Consider the following 25,857-nt stretch of genomic DNA (forward strand, 5'->3'; position numbering starts at 1 on the left):
ATAACCCCATGTAAACCAGATCTATGCCTCATATTATCTTTGTTGAACTATTTTACCTCTCCAGCCTCTTTCACTGCTGATGTCCCAAACTCTGCTTTGCTTTTCTTTACTATCCTTCATGAGTATCTTTTCATTCTGCAGTCCCAATACCCACCTTCCTCTGCCCTGGTATCATGCTCTCTATATGCATTTTTGTCTTTGTCTGACAAGGAAGTTGTAATAGGGCTGGTGTTTTTCTATAGGAACTATTTTTATACCACATTCATGAAATTTTCCCTTTTAACTAAGTTTTGCATAAAAGCTATAGCTACCACAATAGAGAAGGTAATACTTTCTTCTACCTTCTCTTCCCACTGACTCCTAGGTGCTGGAAGACAGGCCATCCATAATGGCCAAGCCTTTCCTGGGGTCTTCACCATTTCTCCAGGCAGACAGGCCACATCCCATTGCTCTGCAGCTGCCCAAATTCTCTCCCAGACACTAGTGCCTGTGTCCCCAGACTCAAACAGAAATACTGTCTATCCTGATTTAACATTCTGTGTGCAGCAACTGAACTGGCTGATGCAGCTCTCAAGTAGCAGATACTTACCTAAGATTTCAGATTTCCAACTTAAAACAGACATCACCCAGCTTCCCTTAAACCCTCTTCTCCCGTTTCTCACAGAACAGCCTTACTCTTCCCAACCAAAGCCTCACCAACCTGCACTTTGCTGCTCACACAGATCATTGACATGAAGAACTGGTTTACTTTCAGCTGGCAAGAGAGTTATTTCCTTCAGAAGTACAGCAGAGAAGCCTTAAAAAAAAAAAAAAAAAAAAAAAAAAAAAAAAGAAGTCCCTTCAGGATTAATCCAACCCAGCATCCTCTCACATCTCAGTTATTGCAATTGTACCTCTCTAGCCTCGACAAATCTCATCTTGGATCACTGGCATCTCCACATACACGAAAAAAAGATCCTGTTAAAGCACAATTTGCCCAATTTGTATCTTCAGGGTTTCCAGTTTTTCTTCTTTCTATGGCTCCAACTCCTTGTTATTACTTTTCACATTCATTTTACAGCCTAGCCTACATTCCACTAACTATCCTTAAAGCAAAAGCAGCCCTGTCAACCATGCTCTCCCTCTCAGCTGGTCGGGTCTCCTAGAAAACACTCACTGAGCTTTTCCCTGCACAAAAATACTGCTGTTATCTGGCCTTTCCCTTCCTCTTACTGATCACAACATGCAGTCACCACCAGAAAGCACTGAGCTCTGAAAGGTGGAAACTGCATTTTGCTACTGACAGCTACTGTGGATGCAATGATGGACCACAGGATGCTGCAGCAAGATACAGTGGCAGGAGGCAGAAGGAATCTCACTTGAGTGGTCACTCTTAATTTAAAGCAGCAGGTCTTCCCTCTCGAGGCTCATCCAACTGTCTCTAAATGGAAATGTTAAGCTGTTATGCCCATGTTACTCATTTTCCTCCAGGTCTGACCTACAGCAAATGGCAATTCCTCTTGGATCCATCAGGCTGAGAGGTGATGGAGAGGAAAGCATGCGGCTTGGGTTTCTCGCAAACAGCAGGAGAGCAGGGAATTATGAAGGATTTGAAATGTGACACAAGATGCATTTTTGATATTTACAGGGATTTCTGTGCCTTCAGAGGGAGCCCATCCCACACAAAAGCAGAAGTGTGATGGAGAGTCTACTTTCCCAGGAACAACCAAAATAGCCTTCATGAGCCTGTTCTTTGCAAGAGGACAAACAACCTCAATCCCACACTGAGGCACTGGGACCCACTTCAGGCTTAGGATAAAAATCACAGATGTTCCTTTTTAAAACTACAAGCTGGAGAGTAAAATGTCAGAGCCTTGGACAAAGCCCTCAAATGCCAAACAAGCTTCACATCTCACACATGAGAAAGCCAGTGAGTTTCAGCACACAGCTTTTCCCAATATATCTCTATGTATCACAACACATATTAAGATTCAATCAATGCAGTCTCCCTTTCAAAAGGGCACACAAGTTACAAGCACTTTCTTCTTTCCTAAGAAGAGACAGATGCTGATTACAGGAAGGAGTTCTCTGTAACAATTCTCTTTCTAAACCATCCCAATTGTCTTGCCCATTTGAAAGATGCATTTGCTGTATCAGAAGAAAAAAGACCCTTATTATTAACAATGTCTGAACCACTAACCATCAAAATTGTTTGCTTCCTGGGCACATTACTTTTTCTGCATAGCACTGCTTGAATCCCTGTAGCACCTTCCCAGACAAAGTGCCATTAACATGCAAATGAAAAGTTCACACTCCTCCTTGAGATGGTACACAATTATAGTCATAAGCTAAGGTAATGAAAGGCTCAAAACAAGACAGGTTGGTTACACATGTCACAGCACTGCTTGCAAATCATTCTCTCCTCTAATTACCACAGCATTTCCAGGAGGAATCGATTACACCAATAAGGATGAATGGAATCCTAAAACTGAAAAATGAACTGAATTAAACATTAATGCACTCATTGACTGTTATCACTATATACATATATTTAATGGTATGGCCTAGAAAAATACAGAACTAAACATCTAAAAAGACCAGAATCCTGGACACAGGCTTTAAAATAGTCCCAGCAACAGAATATACCAAAAATATAAATTCATCCACCAGGCTATAATTACACTTTGTGTTTTGTTTTTGCTGTAAAGATGGCTGTAAGCCTATAGCCAGGCACAAAGCCAAGCCACAAACTCTGCTCTATTGACTGCTGAGGTCTCCATTAGGTGCTCCAAAAGAAATGCTTGTTTGCCCACAGCAAGCCTAAACATGATACAGTGCAACCTCTACTCCATGCCAGTCAATCTTCAGATAAGCACTGCCAAGCAAGCATCTGAATTCAACAAGTTCCCTGCTCCTCAAAGCATTATACACACTTTAGCCCTGTTTTCTAAGAAAAACAAGCTTTTACAATCATCTAGCCTGGCCAACAGGCTCAAAATTTACTGAAGGAAGACTGTTTTGGCAAAATTATAAAGAACAATATCATTGCTACAATTCTTTTGATTCCCAGGTGGCTGGGATGAGCCCAAAATCAGCATCCACACTGTCACTATTGGACTGACCTCTGCTCTTGCCATTTTTTGTCTGGCTACAGCTGGCTGGTTGTTCAGGACACTGAACAAGAGCAGACTTAGCAGCCATGCATTTCTTCTCCAACTGTTCCAACCACAGCTTCCAGTTCTAGCTACTCATTTGTGCTATCTGGTTTCTGGACCTCCATCTACTGCTTCTGAGCTCTCGAAGCTGCAGCACTCAGCTACCAGAGTTAAAAGTGCTCAAAACCTTTCTAAAAGAGATGCTCCTGCATGGAACAAAAAAGCTGGACCACTCCTTTATTAATAAGTGATCACTTTATTTATAAGCTGGACCACTCCTTTATTAATAAGGCACCTTGAGCCCTGTGCCCAGAACTGGTCTGGCAGATGATGTTATACATGGTGGCACTGTTTTATCTCACCCACCTTCAAAGAACTAACCAGAATGACCCACTTCTGACTCTGCTATCTCTCTCCAATGATGGTGTCTGGGACCCAAAATAACAATGCTATTTAGACAATGCAAGTTGGGCACCTATGATTCAGGGGGGAAAGCCAAGGCTACCCCATTCAGTGAACAAACCCAACTGAATGCAATAAATTCTAAGTCAACATCTTTGCAAAGTTATTTACACTTCCTAAAAGGATTTAGAGTTAATGGGACATCAGCTTTATATAAAGATGGTATGTGTTCAAGTTTTTTGGATCTTATACAAGGCAAACTCTGTGTCTTTTGCCTCTGCAAGAGGAGGACATCCCAGAGCCATCCACACCAGCCCAAGGAACCACTGCAAACACATTGCTGCACCCCAGTATTTGAATTAAGACATCCAGCAACACACATGCTCTGCATGAAAAGAAAACTCTAGTTGCTCAGAGGGCTTGTTCTGCTCGGCTTCAACTGAACCAGGACCACAGCATCACGAGGCTGTGACAAAAATGCCACCTTTCATGTGAGAGTCACTTGATCCAGAAGAATCAATCATGTCAAAGATAAAAATCAGAATTCAGGTAGTAGCTGCTTGTTTTCTTACTTCTCTCCTTGCATCACCTCCAACACTTGCAGAACTCCTTTTTTTCCTTTCTATCCCCTCACATCCAGCTGCACTGCAATATCCACCACACAGCACCTCCCTGCTAGCTGGTGGCTGCTAAGGCAATATTTGCACTATGGCTTACATTGCAGTTTATAAAATTCTTTGGAGCTCTTCCAAAGGGAAAGCCCCACATAAATCAAAGTTATTAGTGTCATCTACAGGCTAAGTCCAGTCAAGAATTTGCTAGAGCTCACTGTGGAGACCGCAGATCTTTGAAATACCAATAAATGTGCAGCAGAGGGGCTGAGTAATAAACTTCATTAGCATTGCTGGTAACACTTTTCTTCAGTGGCATACAATAAATCACTGATGAATATTCAGGGCAGCCCTCTGAGGTTATCTCAATTTTATGCATGGAGGCAACCAAAAAACAAAGTTTAAAAGGATCTTGCCTATAAACACAAGAGAGATGCAGAATTCAATTGTCTTGCCTTCAAAGTACAAAAGATGTAATTTCTAGAGGAAACCGTCAATTATATAAATTGATTTGCAATGAAAGCAAGGAGACTGTGTTTCCCCAAAACTACTAATGGCTATTCCCACCCAAGTCACAGCACTGGTCACTCACATTACAGAAACACCTACAGACTGTAGAAAACTGGACATTTTTCACTGTAGAAAGTGAGAATTGACAGACAGAAGTCCTATCCCAAAGACCTTATAATGGATAATAAAACTCAATCTATACACAAAATACAGGAACAGCCATTAAGAGATTAATGACTCAAAAACTGCATCAGAGGAAGAACAAGAAATGGATCAACCCTCCGGAGTATCAGGCAGACATCAATAAATTCATTAGCTCAGCATCACCCAGCATTGCCCAGGAGATATTTTTAAAACCTTCCTCTGTATCTCCAAGAACTGATGTCATCAAGCAAAACGAGAAATATTGTGAGAGAAGTGCTAAGAAGACGGAAAGAATTTTTCTGTAGTTTCACACATTTTCCACCAAGAAGCCTGACATTTAAGCAGGATGACCTGGTTACTAGTGGCTACTCCACAAAACTGCTGCACCACGCTCTCCCCCACAATGACTGACAGCTGCAGTAAACAAACAATCATTCACACCAGGTTTTTCCTCCCTGTGGCGACAGCTTTTGCAAAACTGTAGAACTTAATGAGATACTTTATTTAATATTTATTCCACAATCAGCCTCGTTTATTCTAACAGAATTAGCTTAAGCCCATAGCGAATGTTCTCCTTGGTTATTTCATTGTGCAAATCAATACTCAATTTATTTTGAATTTCTTCAGTTGCAAATTCTTAACTAGGGGGGATTTGTTTTAAACATGCCTTTATTTATTATTATTATTAAACACCAGCTAACCATCCACATGGCTGCAACATGAATCAGCCTGAGGATGCTATCCCAAAAAGTTAACCTAGCAAAAAAGATTAATTTTAAGACGGACTTATCCAAGCAGTTTCCCAATCCAGAGGCACAAGAGATCAGAGATAACACTGATATAAATGTGATGGCCCTTGACAAAAGGCTGCATACTCACAATGAGCAAGGTGAAGTTGCTCGTGATGGAAGCACACATGAAGGCCAGGCAGCAGCTTAAAAAGGAGCTTTACAAGTTCCCCATACCACATCCACATCTGCAGTAGAAAATTCAGGAATGGTCCATAATAACCACATATAATGGCACAGGACAGGGCAATCTCCAGCATCTCCAGCACAGGGATGTGACCCAGCAGACACTTCTCACAAGCCATGCTTTTGAAGACATTTTTGTCAGTGCTTTCTAGTGACACATAGGGATCAGTGACCTGCACAGATAAGTGCAAGTGCACCAATACACAGCTTTCCTGCAGAACTGCGACAACAGAATTGCTACTTAGAAGAAAAAAAAAAGATTTCCTAGTAGAGGGAAACACTCTACAGTAGCAAAAGTAATTTACAAACATAATGGAAATACTGAGAATTACCTCAGAATCACAGCATGGATCTATTTAAATTTATTCTCCAATTTTGGGTGATAGGCAAAGAGACAGAATTTGGAGTTAACAACTGCTAAAAGACACTGATTGCTTCTGCACTGAGCTTACACTACATCCCTGCACAAGGTGTTCAGGGCATGCCCACCATAGGTCACAACACAAGATGGGACTTCACTCCTACAGATCCCACAAAGCAGTTTCCATCCGAGCCCTATGCTCATGCTTCCTTCTCCTAAATAGGTCGAGCAGAAATCCTCTAGCCTGGAGTCAAGAGCTCAACTTTAGACTCCTGTTTGCCTGCTGAAACTAAAGAGTTAACAGAAACCTGTGTTTATCTGGGGGTTTTCTAGGTGTGCACACTCACATCAATACAAGCAAAATGCTATTACCACATTTTAGAAATGTGAATACTGCTGACTTGAAGGGAATGGGCACATTTCCCTTTTTAGAAGGAACAAATTGTTCAGAACAAGGACAAATGCAATAGAGAAATCAGGCACTGACTCTGCTTCTACAGTTTCAAGCTGCTGGTACATGTAACTCTGACATAGTCTTCACATGTTTGGTTTTTTCAATAGACCCAACATTGTTCAAAAATCCCCTCATAAGTGCTTAACACTCTCAAGAGTAAATATTTACAGTAAGGATTCTTATATGTGAGAAATTAGAGGGTACCACAATCTTCTGTTGGCTACAGACAGAAGACAGCTACTGCCAACAAGGCTGGAGTAATTGCAATGATGCAGATACTCACTGCACTTGAGTGTATTTTAGACAGAATATATGGAATTAGCTGCAAACTGTGTCAAAACATCCCCTTTAGATAAAAGTACTTTCTGTAATTATGCCACAGAAAAAGGGATTATAGAGAAGAACAGCAGAGCCCAAAGCCACCATCACACAGGTTGAACTTGCTGCTACATCTCCACTGAACCAGATGCTGACTGTTCTGATGTCCTCAGCAGCCTGCAGAAACACAGAAATCCCAAACCTGCCCTTACCTTTTTGTGACAGCTAGAGATTTCTCCAGTCTTTGCTGGGGTTTAAATAAACTCATTAACACAGGTTTATCTGAATTTAGACCTTTTCTCCACAGGACATGTTGCACCATGAACTTCAGGGGGGATGCAAGAATAAAAAGGCTAATGTTATTTCTCTTAATCTTCTTCTCAATATGCAAAAATAAACTGACACTCCCACAGCAATTTCAGGCTACCTGATTCTCACCTCTAAAGATTACTCGTCTCAGGATGGAATAATCTGATGTTTCCAGAGGAGACTGGGATACCAAATGAGCCAGGAAAGCTTTTTCAAGCCTGCATTTACTTTTCAGGTATTTGTGCTAAAAGCTGTAAGGCAAGAACAACAGAAAAATAATTAAAATCATTATTTTTTTCAAGAGGCAGTTGTCCTCTCTCTCAGTTAATCAAGTTCAATAGGTATTATAATGAGGTCTCAACCTCCAGTGTTGGAGAAGAAGGAATTTGCAACTCCCTACTACCATCAGAAAGCAACAGGACAATAAGACCACACAGTATGGAGATGCTGTAGTGGATTTCTTGATGTCAATTCAGGTTATACAAGGTTGTTTTACCATGTTTTTAAGTAAGGATGTTATTTTCAGTAAACATTCCCATGCGGCCCCAACTGTCATGAAAACACCACTCTTTAGGCCCTAGAAACACCATGAAGAAATTCTCCCTAATTAGACACAAATCTGACTTTCTTTAAAAACTTGTTAGATGAAAAGCCTTGACTGATCTGTTTTCCATTTCTCCAAGTTCAGGCAATGAAATTTAAATCACAGCGAAGTGCTAATGATTATTTTTCAAGTCCGCTTTTCATTACTGAACGCGTTCTTTGCGACACAGCAAGCCCAAAATCTCTTTTCTAATCCTGGCAGTCCTTTAAGTTTCCTTTGATTGGTTGTAAATCTGAATGCTGGCATTCATATCTCAACTAATGGCCTACATCCCAAGCATGGATCTGGGACTTTTCTGGAGCACAGATTTTTCTGGATCTCTCGTCATGCTCATATTTATGGATAAAAGATTATCTGGAGCGAAAGAATGACCACTGAAAAGACAGGAAGGTTTGACAAGTTCCTGTGCCTTAAGTTTCCTGTCTCATGTAGGGTGATCTAGTAACCAGACACAAATTCTTCCATTCAGCACCTCTAATAATCTGTTTCCTATAGGCATCCCATCTTCTTCAGTTAAAGTCTCCATTTATACCTACTCTTTCAGATTTATTTGTAGTCTGGGGGTGTCCAAGCTGCTGAAGGTGCAGCTGGGGTGGCTGCACTGGAGCAAGAGGCTCAGGCAGATGGAAGACAAGGGAGAAAGCAGGTGGAAACAAGGGCATTAGCAACTCCCCTGGAGCTGGTGCTGTCTCTTCAGCAGCACCCCACTAAGCAGTGAAACACCCTGTACAACCCACACAGCTTTGTCAGGGCTGGAAGAGCACTGTGGAGAGCACTGAAGGCTTTGGGCTTCTCTGGTTTGGAGAAAAGAGGTGACCTCAAGGAAATGTTTCTTTACCAAGAGCATGGTGAAACACTGCAACAGGCTTCCTAGAGACACAGTTGATACCCCAGCCTGTCAGTGTTCAAGAGACATTTGGACAATGCCCTTTACACGTTTATGGTCAGCCATGAACTGTTCAGGCAGCTGGACTAGATGATCCTTGTAGGCTCCTTCCAACTGAAAATATTCTATTCTAACTGCTTGATTACTCTGGAGAGGGGTCCCATCCTTCCAGAGCCAGGTAATGGGGTAATCCCTCCTACCAAAGCAATAAAAGCTCTTTTTTTTTTTTTGGGGGGGGGGGGGGGGGGGGGAGGGGGGGGGGGGCCTGCAAGAATTTTGGTTCAACACACTCAGGAAAGCACATGGAAATGATTGTTCCTGTGGGGGATGCGAGACTCTCACACGCAGTCAGATTCATTTTCTGCACTGTTCCAAAATTATTGGCACCAGGGCTCAGCACCAGCCTACGGGATGGTAGTTCCATGACAATTCTCTTTTACAAACAACAGCCTGGATTTATATCAAGAAATACACCCACTTTAAATGCACACATGCTGCCCTTTGAGAAACTGAGATTTTGCTTAATCAAAAAAAGCAGAGTTGAGTTTTTGGAGCCTTCACTGCAGAGGAGAAGCAGCACAGTGCAGCAGAGGGCTGGGCTGCTGGGGCCCTGATGAAGTCCCTCTCTCTGTGGAGGGCAGCTTTAGCAGGACACAGTAACCCAAGCACTGCTTGACTTCTGTACTTTGGCATCTCTAACACCTCTTTTTTTTTCCCCTCCCCTTTTAAATTCAGCCTGCAGGATACAGTCTTTTAAGAAACCATGCACAAGCTCATCTTTTTTCATGCCAACAGAGCCTTTCCTGCCTTTCCTCTTCTCTCTTTCCTTTTCTCATTACTCTTTTCAAGGTCTAAAAGAAAACACTATTCAGATACTTAAAGGTTACAGTTAACTTTTTAGTTCAGCAGTACTCAAAAGACAGTATTTCTGCTAAAAGGAAAGAAAATAAACAGGGTATCCTGTGATGTTTAAAAGGACAGCAGCAGATTTCTGCGAGACCTACTGAAGGTTTTCTCCTCTGTTTGTACAAGTATTCCCAAATTATCTCAGGAAACTAATAGCTAGGTTAAATAGGTTTTAAATAGGTTTAAATTTTGCCTTAAGTATATTAGGGAACAGTGCACCTCTGCAGTGTAGTGAAAGCAGTAACTCCAGGAGAGGCGAGATGACAAATAGCAAGTGAATCTCAAGCTGTTCACAACCTAAATATCTCTCCTCAGCTCAAAGCAACAAAGCTCACTAATTATTTTTATCTATTCAAGGTGAAATCAAATGACATTACAACACAAATCTCACTAATACCTTATGCAGGGCCAGTGTTTAATAGCACAGATTAGTTATGAAACTACTGCAACAGCAACAGACTTCAGTGTGGTCCTGACTGTTTAAAAGCTGACAATGATTTCAGGGGACAAGTTTTATCCTTGTTCTGCCCTAATTATTTCAACATATTAGCACCTGAGGAATACTTGACTCAACCCCTTCCCTCCCCCCACTTTAAATTCATTATTTATACACAGGCCAACCAGGATTATATGACAAACATGACAGACCACTTCTTTCCCATTGTAAGAGAGCCATTAAAAATAAAATGAGAATTTAGTTAGTTATTGACAGAAGCACTGGGAGGGAGCAGGAAGCTAAATTACTTGCTGCAAAATGAAATTGTGGAAACTAGGAAGTCAATCAAAACACTGCCTCAGGTCATCTCATCTGCCCTCCAGCCAAAGCAGAGCTGCTGCTGAGCATCTCTGCCCCAAGACCTTCTCAACTGCCCCAAGACCTCTCCAACTGGGCTGATGTTTTTGGTGTCAGAAACCCATCTGTAATATAGGAAGTTTTTTACTGTCTCCTAAATCTCCTGTTCCAAAGTTTTGCAAACATCCATACAAGCATCAGTATCTAAAGAGCTTCATCACTGCAAGGTATGGGTATGCCCATCTTGTGCTACTTTCTGCACTCCTGCCATGCCAGCCACACAGTAGCAACAAATCTCTCTAATTTTCTCAATGCCTGGGTGGTTATTTGACAAAAACGTGCATATTTGTATATGCACAAACTAGCACCTAGCACATTGCCCACTCCTTCTGTACTCACAGAAAGCAAGGCTTGCACTCAAACTGCTGGTCCTGTCCTTACAAAAAGGCAATAAGCCTTAAAATAAGAAATGGAATCTATCTAGATCCCAGCTATTATTATTCCTTGTTTGGCTACATTTTATGTAAAAATAAGAAAATGCCAACAAACCTGCGCCTCCCACAAAAAGCCCAGCTGCAAGTACACCTCTCTGGGACACACCACAAAACTCAGAGCAAGTGTCTCAATTTGCCAGCAGATGGATGCCAGCTTGGCTCTCCCAGCAAGGACCAAACCAGGGCAGCTCCAGAGCTGGAACCATGTGCTCTCTAAGGCTTGCATTAGAGAGCCCCCACACCCAGCTCAGGCTGTGAGCAGCACCCACCACCTGCAGCTGGGTCTGGGAAGATGGGGAGCACACAGCCCAGAGCAGCCAACAGAGAAAAGCTCTTTCACAGCAGGGTGACAAATGGGGGTGTTTGCCTGCAGAGACCTTTCTGCCCTTGCTTGGGAAGCGACTCCGCAGTTCCTCCCCGAAGAGCCACCTCCAGCCATCCACCTCTGGCTCAGGAACTTCAGCTGTCTCACCAGCTTCCAGCTCCAGGCTGCAGAAATCCCTGTCCTCTCATAGCTCATCTCTGGAGCAAAGTTAAGCTGAAGAGTCAGCAGGGCTGGCCCAGCTCTGGCTCCTCCAGTTCCCCTCACTCCAGTCTTTGGGTATCCCTGTCCCCGAGTTTGGGTGACAAGCAAGCATCCCAGGGCAGCAACACTTCTGGGACAGGCGAAGTCCAGGGCACACAGGTGATGCTCATAAAACCCATTTCCAAGGATGTGATTTCTGGCTTCACTAGGATGCCAATTATTGGCATCACACTCAATTTCCTGAGGAACAGGACTAAAATACAAGAAAACTCTGGAGAGTATGACCATGAGACCACCTAATCCTGAATTTCCCTTCAGGAAACTGGACCTGAGTAAGAAATGGGGAGAGGGTAAAGTAAAGGACCTGAGGAAATGTTTAGTGCTGCCTTCCTGGGTTATTTTCTTTGCTTCCAGCAACTGGCATTTTGGAGAATTCTTGATTCAGTGTAAACACATACACTGCATTTAGGTCTTCATGGGACAAGAGGAAGGGTCCCCCAACTCTGGGTTTTTTCTCAGCAATCAAGTGATTTTCAGCTTTTTTGTCCCTTTCTACATGTCTGTATTTCAGCTTCTGAAAGGCAAAATTTAAGCCGATTGATACAATAATGTATATTTCTGAGGTACATTTTTAATCCACCTCATGATATAGTATAATATAGCTTGAAAATGCTAACACATACCTTGTCACAAATCTTTCTAAATCCCAAAAATGAAATATATTTTCAAAAACATACAAATATGTATTGCTATTTATGCTTGTTTTGTTCAAGATATACACATATAGAAATTTGAAAATAGAAATTAAAAATATGTACATCACAAGAGTTGTATTATTTAAATGCAAAATCCCTGGTCATGGATTCTTTGCTTGTTCTCACCAACTTCTATATCAGTATTTCCCAGAACAATTCCCAGGCTACACTTTCAAATTATCACTTCATATCCAGTGCCTTCTATCCCAAGCTAACAAAATCACTGCTATAAAACTTCTCCTTTTACAGCCAAGATGGGAAACACTCTATTAGATTGTCTGCTCCCTCCCTTGTAAAATAAAGAGGAAAACGCCATTCCAGGAAACAAAAATGTTAAAAAAAGACCAAGCAAAGGCAACGCCTGCATGCACTTTTGTTCTTCCCCTTTGATTCAGTAGCAAAGAGGAAGGAAGGAAAAAACCCAGTTAAAATAAAGGCAAGGAGATGTGGATGCAGCATGTTTATCCCACTGGAAGAGGGGCAGCTGTGGAGCACCATCCCTTGCACAGGGACACCCCAACACCGCCTGGGTGTTTACAAACATTTTGAGCAAACCAAACAGGGAGTTTCATTGTCCCCACTGCACTCATGTCAGCCTCTCCCCAGCACTGCAATTCCAGGGAGAGCCCTGCCAGAGGACACACAGTGCCAGTTACACAAGAGAAGTGCAGAAGCAAATATGCAGCAGAGGGGAGGAAAAATATTAAAAATATCAGCTCAGCTGCACGCTCTCCTGCTGCTCTCAGAACAGCCTCCAAGCGGGGTTTTGGTGAAAGATCAACTTTCAAAGGCACTGAAAGAGACTGACAGACTTGAAGGGAGCAGGACCCCTCTGTGTGCGCACATTTCATTGCACCAGCACAAAATGAGGTGTCTGGGGTACACTAGCAATCGCAGAAACAATTTAGTTATAGAAGGGGATAAAACCTTCTGATGTCACATAATAACAAACAAACAAAATCATACAAATCTTACGTTATACTGATATTTTAGCACTATTCAAGTAAGGATCCAAATTGCATCTCACAAAAGCAAGGAACAGGGAAACAAATAAAAAGCCACACTAAAATGAAACTCTGCTGAAGTTTCTACAAAGTTTAAAATAGAGGCACTACTTGTATTTACGACAAAACTGAAAAAGATCAGAAGAGTAGTATGGAAGTTGAAATAAAACATCAGACTGTCCAGCCGAGAATTTTTAAGATACTAACTCATTATGGGGCTTGGAAAAGAAACCTGGACCAACTGCACACAGCCAGGACCGAAAGCCAGCTGGATTCAAATCCCCCATTTCCCTGAAAGAGGGGAGGAATAGCGGTGTCAAAGCCAGGAACCCGCACGACAGCACAACAACGCCCACAAAACCACCCTAGAGCACACCTCGGATTTACCCTGTCCTCAGGAGCCCGGCTCTCAGGCTCCGCAGCGCTTAACGACACCGATCCCAAATCCATCTGATTCTCCACTCTTACCCAGCGAGGGACCGCGCAGCGCCCGGAGCATCCCGGAGTTGCGGGACTTTCCCGGGCGCTGCGGGACGCGCAGCCCGGGCCACAAGAGCAGCGACAGGGCTCATCTCCGCGGGATGACACCATGCAGCGGGTTTTTTCCCCTCTTCCCCGTCCCTCCGCCTCTCCTTTTTCAGCAGGACCAGGGAACGACGGCGCGGTCCCGCCCGGTAGCGCTGCTCCCGCTGAGGAGCCCACGGCGCGGGGAAGGGCATCGGGAGACGGGGGCCTGGCAGGGAGGACGTAACAGGACAAGGAAAAGCACGCCAAAAGAGAAGAGCAGCGCAGAACTCACCTGGTTTGGGATTTGTCCTCCCTCTCCACGACCATAAAACGAGGCGGGAGCCAGGAGCCGGCCGGCGGCGCTGGGAAGGAGCGGCAGCCCCGGGCCGCCGCCGCACGCCGGGCACAGCGGGGCTGGGCGCTGCAGCCCCCGCACGCCGGCCGAGCTGCGCGCCCCGGAGACGAGCGGGAGGCAGCCCACTTCCACCGGGATGGGTGCCGGCCACCCTCCCGGCGCAGGGCAGCTCCCCGGGATGGGTGCAGAGGGCTGGGCGCAAGAGGCAGTCCCGCTCGGGGATGTGTGTTCGGTCCCCACCGCCCGTGCAGCGCAGCGCAGCCCTCCGGAACGCTGCCGAGCTACCCTGGGGCCAGGACGCCCGGGACAGGAGCCGCAGGGCTGGGCGCAGGGCAGCGGTGTGCGGGATGCGAGCGGGGCCGCCCGCCGCAGGCAGCGCAGCAGCAGCGGGAGCGCGGCCCCCCTGCCGGCCCCGGACGCAGCACCGGCCGAGCACAATGAGCGGCGGCGCGCGGCGCGCCCCCGCGGCCCCCGCTGGGCAATGACATCACCCCTCTCGCCCGCCGGGGCGGGGCCACTGCCCGCGCCGCCGCCTCGCCATTGGCTGGCCCCCTCGGCACAGGGGGCTTCTGGGGTTTGTAGTTTTTTTGGCGGTCACAGTGCAGCAGTGTGCAAGGAGTGGACTCCCTTTCCCGGCAGATCCCGCGCCGCGCGGCCGCGTTGGGGAGCGGGCTAGGGAAGGAGGCGGTGGCCGCCGCCATGTTGATGGCGTGGGACGCTTAGCTCTGGAGGAGCGGTGGGGAAGCCGGATTAAGATGTCGGAAAAAGGGGAAGGGTGGGAGTCCTGTCTTGGTTTAAGGGGCAAGGAAGAGCTCGTGCGAGCGGCTGACAAAGAAGGGGGAGGCTGAGGAATGGCCGGCGGGGCGCGGCGGGGTGGGGAGGGGTGCCCTGAAGGACACGGCCGATTGTCACTCGGTGACTGCGGGCTCTGGCTGAGGCAGCGCCTCTCTGTGCTGGGAGCCGGGCCGTGGGGCCGGAGTCTGTCCCGGGGCTCGGAGGGGCTGCGGTGGGTGCGTGGCGGTCGCGGCTGCCGGGGCGGGCGGGCGCGGACGGGGAGGCCGCGCTGTGGCGCAGGAGCCGCGGCGGGCACGGTGCCGCTTGGGGCTGTGCCCTCCGCCGTACGGGAAGAGGGCCCGGGCGGGGCGGTACCGGCACGGTGCTTGGCCTTGGACCGAGCACGGACTGTGGGTTGAAGAGCAGGGCTGACCTTGGTGGGGCGGCTGTGCGCAGGGAGGAGATTGGAACCTGCCCTTGTCGCACGGCAGGTGACAGCCTGCGCTTCCCTGGTTTGAGGGGGTTTGTTAAGGGTTCTGGCTCTGCCCGATGCCTGATAATTGCACTAATGGTGTCTGGTTGTCAGAGACGTACGGCTTGGTGTGACCAGCAGGAGGAGCTTTGCTTCCTTTTAAAGTCCTTAGTATGTCTGGAAGTGGGTAGGTTGAGATTAGATATGCGGGGAAAATTCTTTACTGTGAGGGTGGGGAGGCACCATCACAGGGTGCCCGGAGAAGCTGTGATACCCTATCTCTGGAAGTGCTCAAGGCCAGGCTGGATGGGGCACTGGGCAGCCTGATCTATTGGAAGGTGTCCCTGCCCATGGCAGGAGAGGGTTGCTACCAGTTGGTCTTTGAGGTCACTTCCAACCCAAATGTATAATTCAATATCCATAGAACATAAATCAAGTTTAAAAAAGCTGAGAGGGCAGATGAGATGGTGTAAGACATCTCAGCATGGTATGGGAGCAGCCAAGATGACTTGCTTGTCCATTGTTTGCCTGTACTTGCTGTCTCACATTGGCATGCCTTTGCCAGCTGACTAGATGCTGTCTTAGTTTCAGCCCTCTGGCTGGCATGCAGGAGTTAGGCTGGAATTTTGAGCAGTGCTTTTAGGCTTTCTTGTAGTGAACATTGTCCCTGCTTGTGCTACTCTTTTGTGCTGGGGAATGGGAAACACATGTTCACCAAATGAGAGAGTAATCAAAGCTCTGTGAGCCTTAAGGGGACTGGAGTTCCCTGAAACCCTGTGTGGAAGACCTGTGCTCAAAACTGGAAGGGAAGATGGTCAAAGTGTTGCATGGCTTGTGAAATAGTACCATTTCTAGTTACAGCTGATTCCTGTGAAATAAAGCACTTCATTATGCCAAGAGGATACTAAATTGGAAAGAGTCCTGAAGAGTTTTGCAGGCTTGCTTGAAGTCTTGGCTAAAGTCCAGTAATGGTGCAGCTCAGGTAAAATGAAGTCACAAGGATTTATTTCATCCTTTGGCTCCTCCTGGAGGTAAGTACAAGGCATTTGCTCAGGGTATTGCTGCCCAGTACCTACACCTACACGGGTGGTGTGTTTGCCACAGGGTACACGAGTGCTGGAGGAAGGATGTTGTGAGATGTTCTGTGGTGCAGATAACTCACCTGAACATTGCAGCCTTTCAAGATTTGTTGGTACTACAGCAATGTATGCTATGTTTTTATCACTTTAGGTGCAGCTCCCTCTAGTTCAGGAAGCTGAACCAGTTGCATGCCATCGTGCAAAAAGTCTAGTGTTCTAAGAGTGCTTCTCCTCACAGGCAGGTTCTCCTGTTTTATCATACTCCTCACTGAAGAAAAGGAGTGGTGGGAGTGTAATGCTCTTCGAATAAAATTTGTAGCATCACTAGTTCCATATATCTGGAGAATTCTGAATTACAAGTACAGCCCTTTTTATTTCTTTCCTTATTCTGTTTCTCCTCTATGCAGATACCTTTTGATTAGGTGAGCTGTGGCACTTTGATGACTTCTGTCACAGCTGTTGTTCACTGTAGACTTTAGGCCTGTGATTTTATTTCTGCATAAAGATACCTGGTAAGGATGGTAAATATTGCAGTGGAGTGGTTGGGTCAAGTTTGGTTATCTTTTCTATAACTGTCAGAAAAAGTGCATGTGAAATCCTCATCCAGGATGGTCTGCTGGCTGAATTACAGGATGTTTTGTTAAACTGGTTTAGAAACTGTTGGTTTTACCTGCAGTGGTTCCCTTCACTGCCTCCCCATCCCCCTGCAGTCAGTGCTGCTGCTCTGAGGAGGATGCTGTGCACCCCACTTTACAGATAATTGTGTTTTGTTATTTATTTCTTATGTCTTTATCTGTAGATGTAGGTGCCACTGATGTCTCAGCTAAGGTAGGAGAAAGGAAACGACTTCAGAAACTACCCAAATGAACAGCTGATGCAAGAGAGAAGTAAAACATATTTTCTCTGTGTGTGTTGTTCACTTTGGTCTGTTTTGGAGGATTTGATACTTGCCAGTGCATGAATCTTACTTGTTGGTCACAGCTTGTCAGAGATGTTAATGATGAAACCTATGTTACATGTCTCAGACTTGGATAATGTGTTCACCTGAAAGTGCCAATGTCCAAATCTATCCTGACCCAGCAGGCCTCAGCTGCAGTGTCTGTAAGAAGCTTGCAGTCCTGTTGCAGAACTAGGTGCTGTGGCTGCATCCCATAGGAGAAGATAGAAGGTGACAGCAGAACTGAAAACTCGCCTGTGGCATTTCCTAAACATCAGTATGCTCTGCTTCAATGCTGTTAATGAGCACCTGCTGCAGTGTCTGTGTGCTCCTCAGCCTGTGCAGCTGAGAGGTTTGTGTGTGCTTTACTGTGCTGACATCCTGCACTGCAGTACCTATGGGTTGTCCTTGTTACTGAAGTGACTATGGGCACTGTGGACTCTGGTAAGCAACCGCCCTGTTTCCTGACCTGGAGAATCAGTTGGGAGATCCTGAAGGAGAGATGAGGAAGTTAAGTAGGAATGTGTGATGACTTTGCTCAAAGAAGAAAATGCTCAGTCTAAGTCTAATCCAAGTTCACACATAGAAACCTGTCTTTGTGTCTCAGTGCTTATTCTGACAAGCATGCTCTTAAAGAAACCAAGCATTTGAATGCTTAAATTGGGTATTCACTGGGTACTATACAAAGCCAGCTGCATAAGAAACACAGATTTCAAGATTAAGTGTATTAAATACATCATATCATAATTTTTTTTAGGTGTGTGGTGGTCTAGGTCTACTGTCACTGTCACATCCATGTCAGTACAGCACAGAGAACTGTTAGGGTTCATGGAAATGATGGTCAGGCATAAGGCATAATGTCATTCCTGGTATACAAATTAACTGGACAAAAAGGTTTACATGTGCACTGAAACAAAGTGGAATATGGTTTCTAAAAGTGATACCATCTATGCTCATCTTGGCACATAAATTTTGTTTTAAGATCCTCTTTTCTTAATTATCCTGGCTGTAAGTCCCTTTGGGGGAAGGAGTGGAAGTGTTACTGACCAGCTGCTTATTTCAAAGCCTGTGGGGGATGAGTGTAAACTCTTTCAAATAAAGTTACTGCTCAGATGATGGTGGATGAAGAAGCTGTGATGAAGGTTGGTTTATTTTAATTGTTTCCAATGGAGCTGTTTGCCAAAACATTTCTGGAGCTGCAAGGGGAAAGGTGAGAGGATGAGTTCATCTGGGAAGAACAGGTAAGTACTTCTATATCGTGTTACTGTTTCCAAGTATCTTAATGATAATGCCAAGAATACATTGTGAGCTTGGAAAATAGAAAAAGAGTGGAAGGCTTTTGTGCCTTTTTAAAGTGTTCTAAATGAAATTTCAGGGAGGCAACTGTTAAACCAGTATCTGGAAGAGCCTAGTATTTGTGCATAGCCAAATGAGTGTAAAGCAACTCTGGAAATTATTCTAATGACTAATATAAAGTGTTTTCCTTTTTTTTTTTTTTTTTTTTGTCTTTCAGCACAAAGAAGAGTGCTCTAAGAGCAGTCAAGAGCCAAAATAGGATGGACATATTCTTCAGCTGTAACATGGCAGCAGTTCAATAGCAGTTACACAATAGGAAAGGGTGTGCAGGCTGCTGCAAGTCCCTGTGTTTTTTAGATCTGGTATCTGCAAGAACTCAGTAGAGGGAAAAAGGTGGTTGCTTACACAGCTTCAAACTCACTCAGTTCACTCAAGCAAACTCATTTGAAAAGAGAGCTCCTCTAATACTGAAACAGGAAATTGATTTTATTTTAGATACTGGGGAAGATAATCACAATATGCAGAATTTAAAAATGCTAGTCAGGACACTGAAAAACTGCAAGTAGCGAAGGAGAGGAGGCTCCAAGATTCCAGTTGTGGGAAGCTCCCTTTTGGAAGGCACACTAGCAGTGGGGAGAACTTGCTAAACACAAGGAGACCCAAAAGTTCTGCAGCTGTTAGCTACACATGGATATGTCTTTTAAGGTGGGATAGCCTGACATGACCACTAAAGACCATAAGGCTGTAGGCAGACTGCATTTCTCTTAAAAGGACATATGCCACTACCCAGTTCAGAACCACCCAAAGAGCTTCAGTTTTTGTCAAATACTGTTAGTTCCTGGAACAATAGCTTTTCTTGGCCCCCTAACTCCTGCAGAGCCAGCTGGCTGATTGTAGCTGTGCACTGAAGATAAGCCTTCCTCACCCCTGGATTGCTGGATAATGGCACACAAACATGGCTCAGGTGGACTCAGGGCTGAGCATGAATCCTTTGGCTGCCACTGTTCTGGCTTTAATATGTACAGTGGGTGCCCTGAGCACTTCCACGTGGAACAAGAAACACTTGGAGTGCAGGTTTAGATGTACTTTCTGTATGCACTGCCCTCTTCAGCACAAAGTTTGATAAAATCCTGTATTGCATAAAGCAGGTAGAGGTATCCCAGAGGTTATGGTTGGTGTGGACCTGACTCAGTTGCCACTAGGAAGGTCTATTTTTGATGTGGTGTGGTAAACCTGAGTTGGTAACTGATACTGTTTAGCTGATGGGCTTGTCTGTGCCAGAAGCGCAGTCCCTGAGCTTACAAACATTCAAGCATGGTACTAGCTTTTACATCTTTCAACATTTAAAAAAAAAAAAAAAGGTGGGAGGGGAGAGAGCAGAGGATTTTTAAGGGCCAGATAAATTCTACTGAAATTAAAAGCTCACTAAGAATATCTTCATTGAAAGAATGCATTTTGAGAAATTACCTCCTTTGTCAAGGACAATATGAGCCTTTGGTTATGGCAAGTGTCCAACACTGTTCCTTGGCCCTTTCTTTCATGAAGTTATAGGGGAAGAGTGTTGGATGAAGGAAAAGTGAAAGCCATAACCAGAGGTTAACATTTAATTATAGCAACTATGTTTATGTGAAGTGATGCACCATTATTAATTTTCAAAGCAAGTCCCGTACCTAAATTGATGGAATCCCTGATCATGTGTGCGAGTGTCTTTGGGTTCTTCAGCTGTGTAAGTGCAATGGTGCAAAATTACACGTTGCATTCCTGTATGATTCAGTTTAAAATACAAGCTTGGGCAGTGAGTACCTAAACAACAGTGCTGTAGTCAGAGCATTCCTCAGTGCACAGAAACATTTCCTTTTGGGTAAGTAATGTTGCACTGTGAAAAAGCACACAGCTCCTAGGACAGCACCATTTGATTGTGTTCCCTGTGCTACAGTTCTCTGGGTTTGCTCTCTTCTTGCCCTGGACTCTACCCAAACTTCTAGTATTTCTGTATGTTACCACTGGTTTACTCTTCCATTTTTGGGTGGGGTTTTTTTGCTGTTTATTTGCAAATGCCTCTTCCTGGAAAACTGGCAGCGACAGTAAGTATCTCAGGTTCCTGGCCAAGTTTCCACTCACATGGTTTCACTTGCTCCATTCTGTCAAGTTATTTACATGTGGTGTCCAAAGGACGTAATTTAGTGGATTGCTAGTGAGGAGCTAACCTACGTGTGTTGGCTGCAGTCCACATAAGTTACACAAACCTGCTTCCTCATGAATTCAGTGGCTACTCTGGCAGCCCTTGGTTTCCTGATGCACAACTTTATGAAAAAGATAATGTTACACTGCTCTTGCAGAGATTTAAAGTTGGTCACACTAGTGTTGCTCACTTTACCTGCTGAGTTGCAGGACCCAGAATGATTTCTGAACCTTGTTCTGCATGCACAGCACCTAGGGCTCACAAGGTGAGAAGGATACATTCTTCAGGTCTGATGTGCCACAATACAGGAGAGATAGCTTAGAGATGTGTAGTTGATCACTTAAGCAACCTTGCTGTAGGTAATCCTTAACCCTCATGTTCTGGTTTCATGTGTATCAGCATTGTTTTGTTTCTAGTAGATCCACTTTAGGCATGCATTCCCAGGTAGTGTAATTACTTGAATTCCCTGCTTTTGAGCTCTTGAAAAATGCAGTTGCATGAAGCAGAGGCAGTGGTGGCATTGGTAGTTTGAGGAATTTGGTATTACCTTCTGCCCTTGCCTTCCCATGGTGCAGTACACCATTCCCTTTCATGCCAGTGCAACTACCTGGAGCGGCTTATGGAGCTATCAGTATCTTAATCAGGATGGTAACACACACTCCCTGCTCTGGGTATGTCTTTCTGTGGGTCACTGCTGATGTCTGGAGGAAGAGGTTTATAGTTCTGTGGCTTTCTAGAACTTGAATTAGATTTCTGAACTGGTTTAGAGTGTTTTCACCATGGCACAAAAAACAGGTGATTGGGTGCATGCCAGAAGTCCAAAGTTGTTGTCTTGTTGCTGAAGTCTCTGACTCATGAAATTATGCATCTAAGGATGCTGTTAATTTTGTGGGGGAGGAGCAGCAGTGTCCCTTGTGCACATGGCTGCTTTTTTAACCATGTTCTTCTGTGTTAGGTCTCAGGCACAGCCTTCTTGTGGTTTTGCTGTGTGTAGCCTTCTGACCAGGCAGCTCAAGTGATCCTGATGTCTGTAAGCAGCACTAGAGATTGTTCAATGTACTCCAGACAAATCCTTGTGCAAACAGAGCTGGAGTAAGATATGGAACACTTTTCTCCTAAGTTTGGGGGTTTTTAAGTTACTGAAACTACCAATATATTTTCCTTTGATTGAACTAATTCTTTCATGTAGGGAGTTGTATATTACCCCTATATTCAATGGCAGAGTAGATCAGCAAAAGAGAATTGGATACTAAAATGTTGCACATATGATAGGTAAAAAGCTAATCCCTATTGTCATTTTTGCAGTGCTCCTTCTTCCAGTGAAGGCTGCTCTGCTGTGACCTCTTGCTATGCAATTATGATTTCCTTTCCCCGTTCTGATAATGGTGAATGTTGCCCTCTGATGGGGACAATGAGGTGACAGCTGTTTCAGAGAGACCTGCAGTGGCTTCACTGTACATACTCTGCCTCAGTAGGTGTCAGCTAAGAGTAATTGCATCCCCAAGAGTTAGACTTGCTGCTGTTGACCTTTCTGGAGAAACAAACATGAAGTAGAGGCACATGCAATCCTCACATGAGCTGGCAGCCAGGTGGGTGCTGTGTGTCACCAGGGATGACAGGCAGTCACACTTTACTAACAGCAGTGAGGTGCATTTGGCCTCTTGAAAATTCTTGCCCACTGAAAGCTCTCATCTCCAGGGTAGATTGCAACTGGGGGAACTGCTGTTCCATGCTACCCCCTAGAAACAAGGGGGTGATGAAATGGAGTTTATTTTAGCAGGTCCAAAGATAATAAATTAATGTTATTCATTATAAATATTCATACAATAATTCATAAGTATTTTTATAGTGTAAATTGTTCCTAAGTACATATTTGGAAATCTAGGCATATATGTATATAAAATGTATGTATTTAAATACATTTGTATACATTGTTTTATAATTCATAATCTTAACACTAAAATACAAATTAGTAAATTGTATTTACTAATTTGTATTTTTTTATTCTTTTTACAAATAGTAAAAAGAATCATGGGAAAGGAGAGGAGCTTTGTGTTGACAAACTCGTGGGATGGAGAAGCTATTCCTTCAGAACAAATAGAACACAAATGTCTGGTCCACAGCATGAATGGTCCACAGTTGGCATGGATTGTTTTGTTAAAACTGCTCATGACTGTCTTTTAAACTCATAACCTTGGGAAGGTGGATTAACTTTGTCATGAGCACTGAGGCATGTGACATGCTTGGCCATGAAAGCAAGGATGTGAGGGGTCTCACAAGTTTCTGTCAACACTTCAGTGATGATGTGGCTCCCTGGGATGGGTGGCATTGCTGCCATTCATTCTGCGTGACACTGCAGCCTCATCCACATGGGTTTGATGGTACCTCAAATACCCCAGCCTTTGGCTATATTCGGTTCTCTGTTACCTGAAGTTAAATTTAGGTACAAATCACATCAGCCAAGATCTTGCTTTTGGAGTATGTCTGCCTCACTCACTGGTATGAGTGACTCTGCTTCTTGGGTAGTATTGATTTACCATCTTATTTCTCCCAAAGGAAACGTGTGTTCTGAACTTTCCCTGTGCTCTGGCAGTGCTTTATGTGTGCAACCTCCAGGTAATGTTCACCTCCCTGGATGTAAGGGAACAGCTATCCCAGTCTTTCCTAAATTTACTGCTCAACACTCAGTGACATTGTGGGAAAAACAAGGCATTATTTTGCTCATGTCCACCATCTACAAATGGCATTTGGTTTTCATCACCATTTTGTTTCTAGCTAACATGTCTGCCAACACACAGGTTTTCAAACTCCCTTTTTTTTTTTTTTCTTTTTCTACTATTCCCTTGTCACCCATAAGTAATACATTGCACTCAGTGTTTAGTGTGTGAGAAACCCTAGGATGATTCCCTGTAGTAGTAAATTTTAGTTGTGGGGAGATGGTGATTCTGGTGGCTGCAGAATTCTACCTATAGCATCCCATCATTATAAAGAAAAAAGTAAGTTTGGAGGAAAGAGCCCTCTTTGAATCTGGGTAGGGAAAGAGATGTATTAACACTTAAAAAGTAGACAAAAATTGCTCTTTGTGTGCCAAGTTTCATATATTTAACCTTTGCATTTTAAAATTTTAAAGTTGTGCATTCTGTTTCCTAAACTGATGACACTTGAGGAAAACCAGATCTCTGTAGCCAGTCGCTTCAAATACCTCCAACACAGAAGTGGTGTTTTGCAGATGCCCAGGGAAGATGCAGATGCACAGTATTGCTGGGAACCAGCCTGTCACAGCTAAAATACAGTAGTGCAAAAACCTGTCAGCAGGCTGAGCAAACCCAGCCCTTCATACACTTTATGTCTAGAGTGTTCTGTGTGAAAGCTGTTATCCCTTGGAAAACTTGCTGACACGTTTTAACAAGGAGAATCAAAGACTTAGAAGTACCTCTGTAGGGTTCCCCTAATTTGTACTGCATTCATAATCACAGTCAACTACTGCCCTCTCTTTAGTAAAGATTATATTGGAAGCCATCCATAGATAAATAACTCCTTGATACAGTTTTAACTATTCATCCTTTTGCATATGGCCTGGTTTTGACATCAGCAGGTATGTTCACATTTCTGAGTCCAAAGTGCAAGGTTGCTTTATGTTATTTCTTTAGAAACAGTAGAAGTCATAAAAGAAGGCCTAATTTTCAAAACAGAAACATTACATTTGTATTTTATTTAAAATAAAATCATGCAGGTGGTGGTGCAAGTCAGTACAGGGTTTGTTCAGGCAGGGTTTGTGGTTTCCTAGCCCACCTATTCTGCCTGCAGAGCAGCAGAGAGAGCACGGTTTGTGCAATCATAAATCCTGTTCATACCTTCTCTCCTGGCAAACTCCTAGGGACATGGCTGTAAGGTGAAACCTGGGCTGGATGCAGCTGCAAGGGGAGGAAGGCAATAGCAGCTTCCCTTTGCAGGACCCAGGGCACCCTGAAACGCAAAAGGACACGGAGAGGGGCCTACCTCGCTCCCTCCCAGCTGCCCTCGGGTCGCACTGCTCACGTCTTTGGGGTAGCTGAATGCCACGTGGTGCTGCAAAATGCACGTCAGGGGCGTTGATCTCTGCTGGCTCTGGAACTGGAGAGGCTGCTGTAGCTGCCTGAGCTGCTGGCCCCCTGTACCGGTGGGTGTTCACCAGCAGAGGGTGGCTCTAAGACCGTTCATGTATTCCTGTAATGTTTAAACACACTACCGCGTGAAAACCGTGATGGCCTCAGTGCTTCCTTTAGTGCCTAATACTTAATCTTTAGTTAGTAGTTACAAGAAAGAAGTATCTAGCAAAGGTTTTTGTTTCAGCTTCCCCTCGCTGATTTGTTTTTGTTTTTTTCTCCTCTGGCATTATTCTTCCAGGTAAGAGTAACCAAATATAGTTAAGTTAGTTAACCAAATATAGTTAAGGATCAAGGGATTTGAGATAAATAATTGCATAAGTTGTCAATGCTCTAGCATTTATTAGGGATTGAAACATAAGACACTAATATTGAATGGAAGTAATTTTGCTGAACTTCAGACACCTAACAGATGTCCAGTGTGTGCTTGAGCTTTCCTTGCACTCTGTGGAGAGCACTGCACACATCCCAAGATTGATTTCAGCTCCTCTTACCCTAATTCAAGATCTCAGTCTAGAGAATACAAGCTAGCAGGAGCCTGAGCCCAACCAGCACTTGTGTGTATATAATTATTCTCACGTGGAGCCCCACTATGTGCGACAGTTAATGACTAGATGGTTAATTATGTGAGTAGTTTATGTAGGAATGGGCTCAGTTCTTGTCTCTGTGTTGCAGGGAGACTAATTTGTGTCTTGAGATGTTTGTTCATTGACCACAGAGGAAGCAGAGGTTAGACTAGCTCAAAGTGAGCTATCTGACCTCCACATCTAGCTGAGATACAGCTCAGCCGCTGTGCCTGCAGGCTGCTGCTGCTAACAGTGGGTCATACTCTGCTTCATCTATGAAGGCCTGCACACACTTGGTAGATTTTATAGAGCTGATTTCACATCTAAGGGACTAAAGTGTAACAGTTCATGTAATTAGT

General features: G+C 44.4%; 1 protein-coding gene across 1 annotated transcript in view; it reads right to left on the reverse strand.

Annotated features, from left to right (window-relative positions):
* Positions 1-14,399, reverse strand: part of RAB30 (RAB30, member RAS oncogene family) — a 41,112-nt gene extending 26,713 nt beyond the window's left edge. Inside the window, exon 1 of the mRNA XM_054270083.1 lies at positions 13,985-14,399. The gene's annotated coding sequence lies outside the window, so the exon portion shown is untranslated. The remainder of the gene's footprint in view (positions 1-13,984) is intronic.
* Between the last annotated feature and the right edge of the window lie 11,458 nt (positions 14,400-25,857).

Source organism: Melozone crissalis, unplaced genomic scaffold, assembly GCF_028551555.1.
Source record: "Melozone crissalis strain CALT ecotype California unplaced genomic scaffold, PUWL_Pcris_2 ptg000008l_1, whole genome shotgun sequence".
NCBI lineage: Eukaryota > Metazoa > Chordata > Aves > Passeriformes > Passerellidae > Melozone > Melozone crissalis.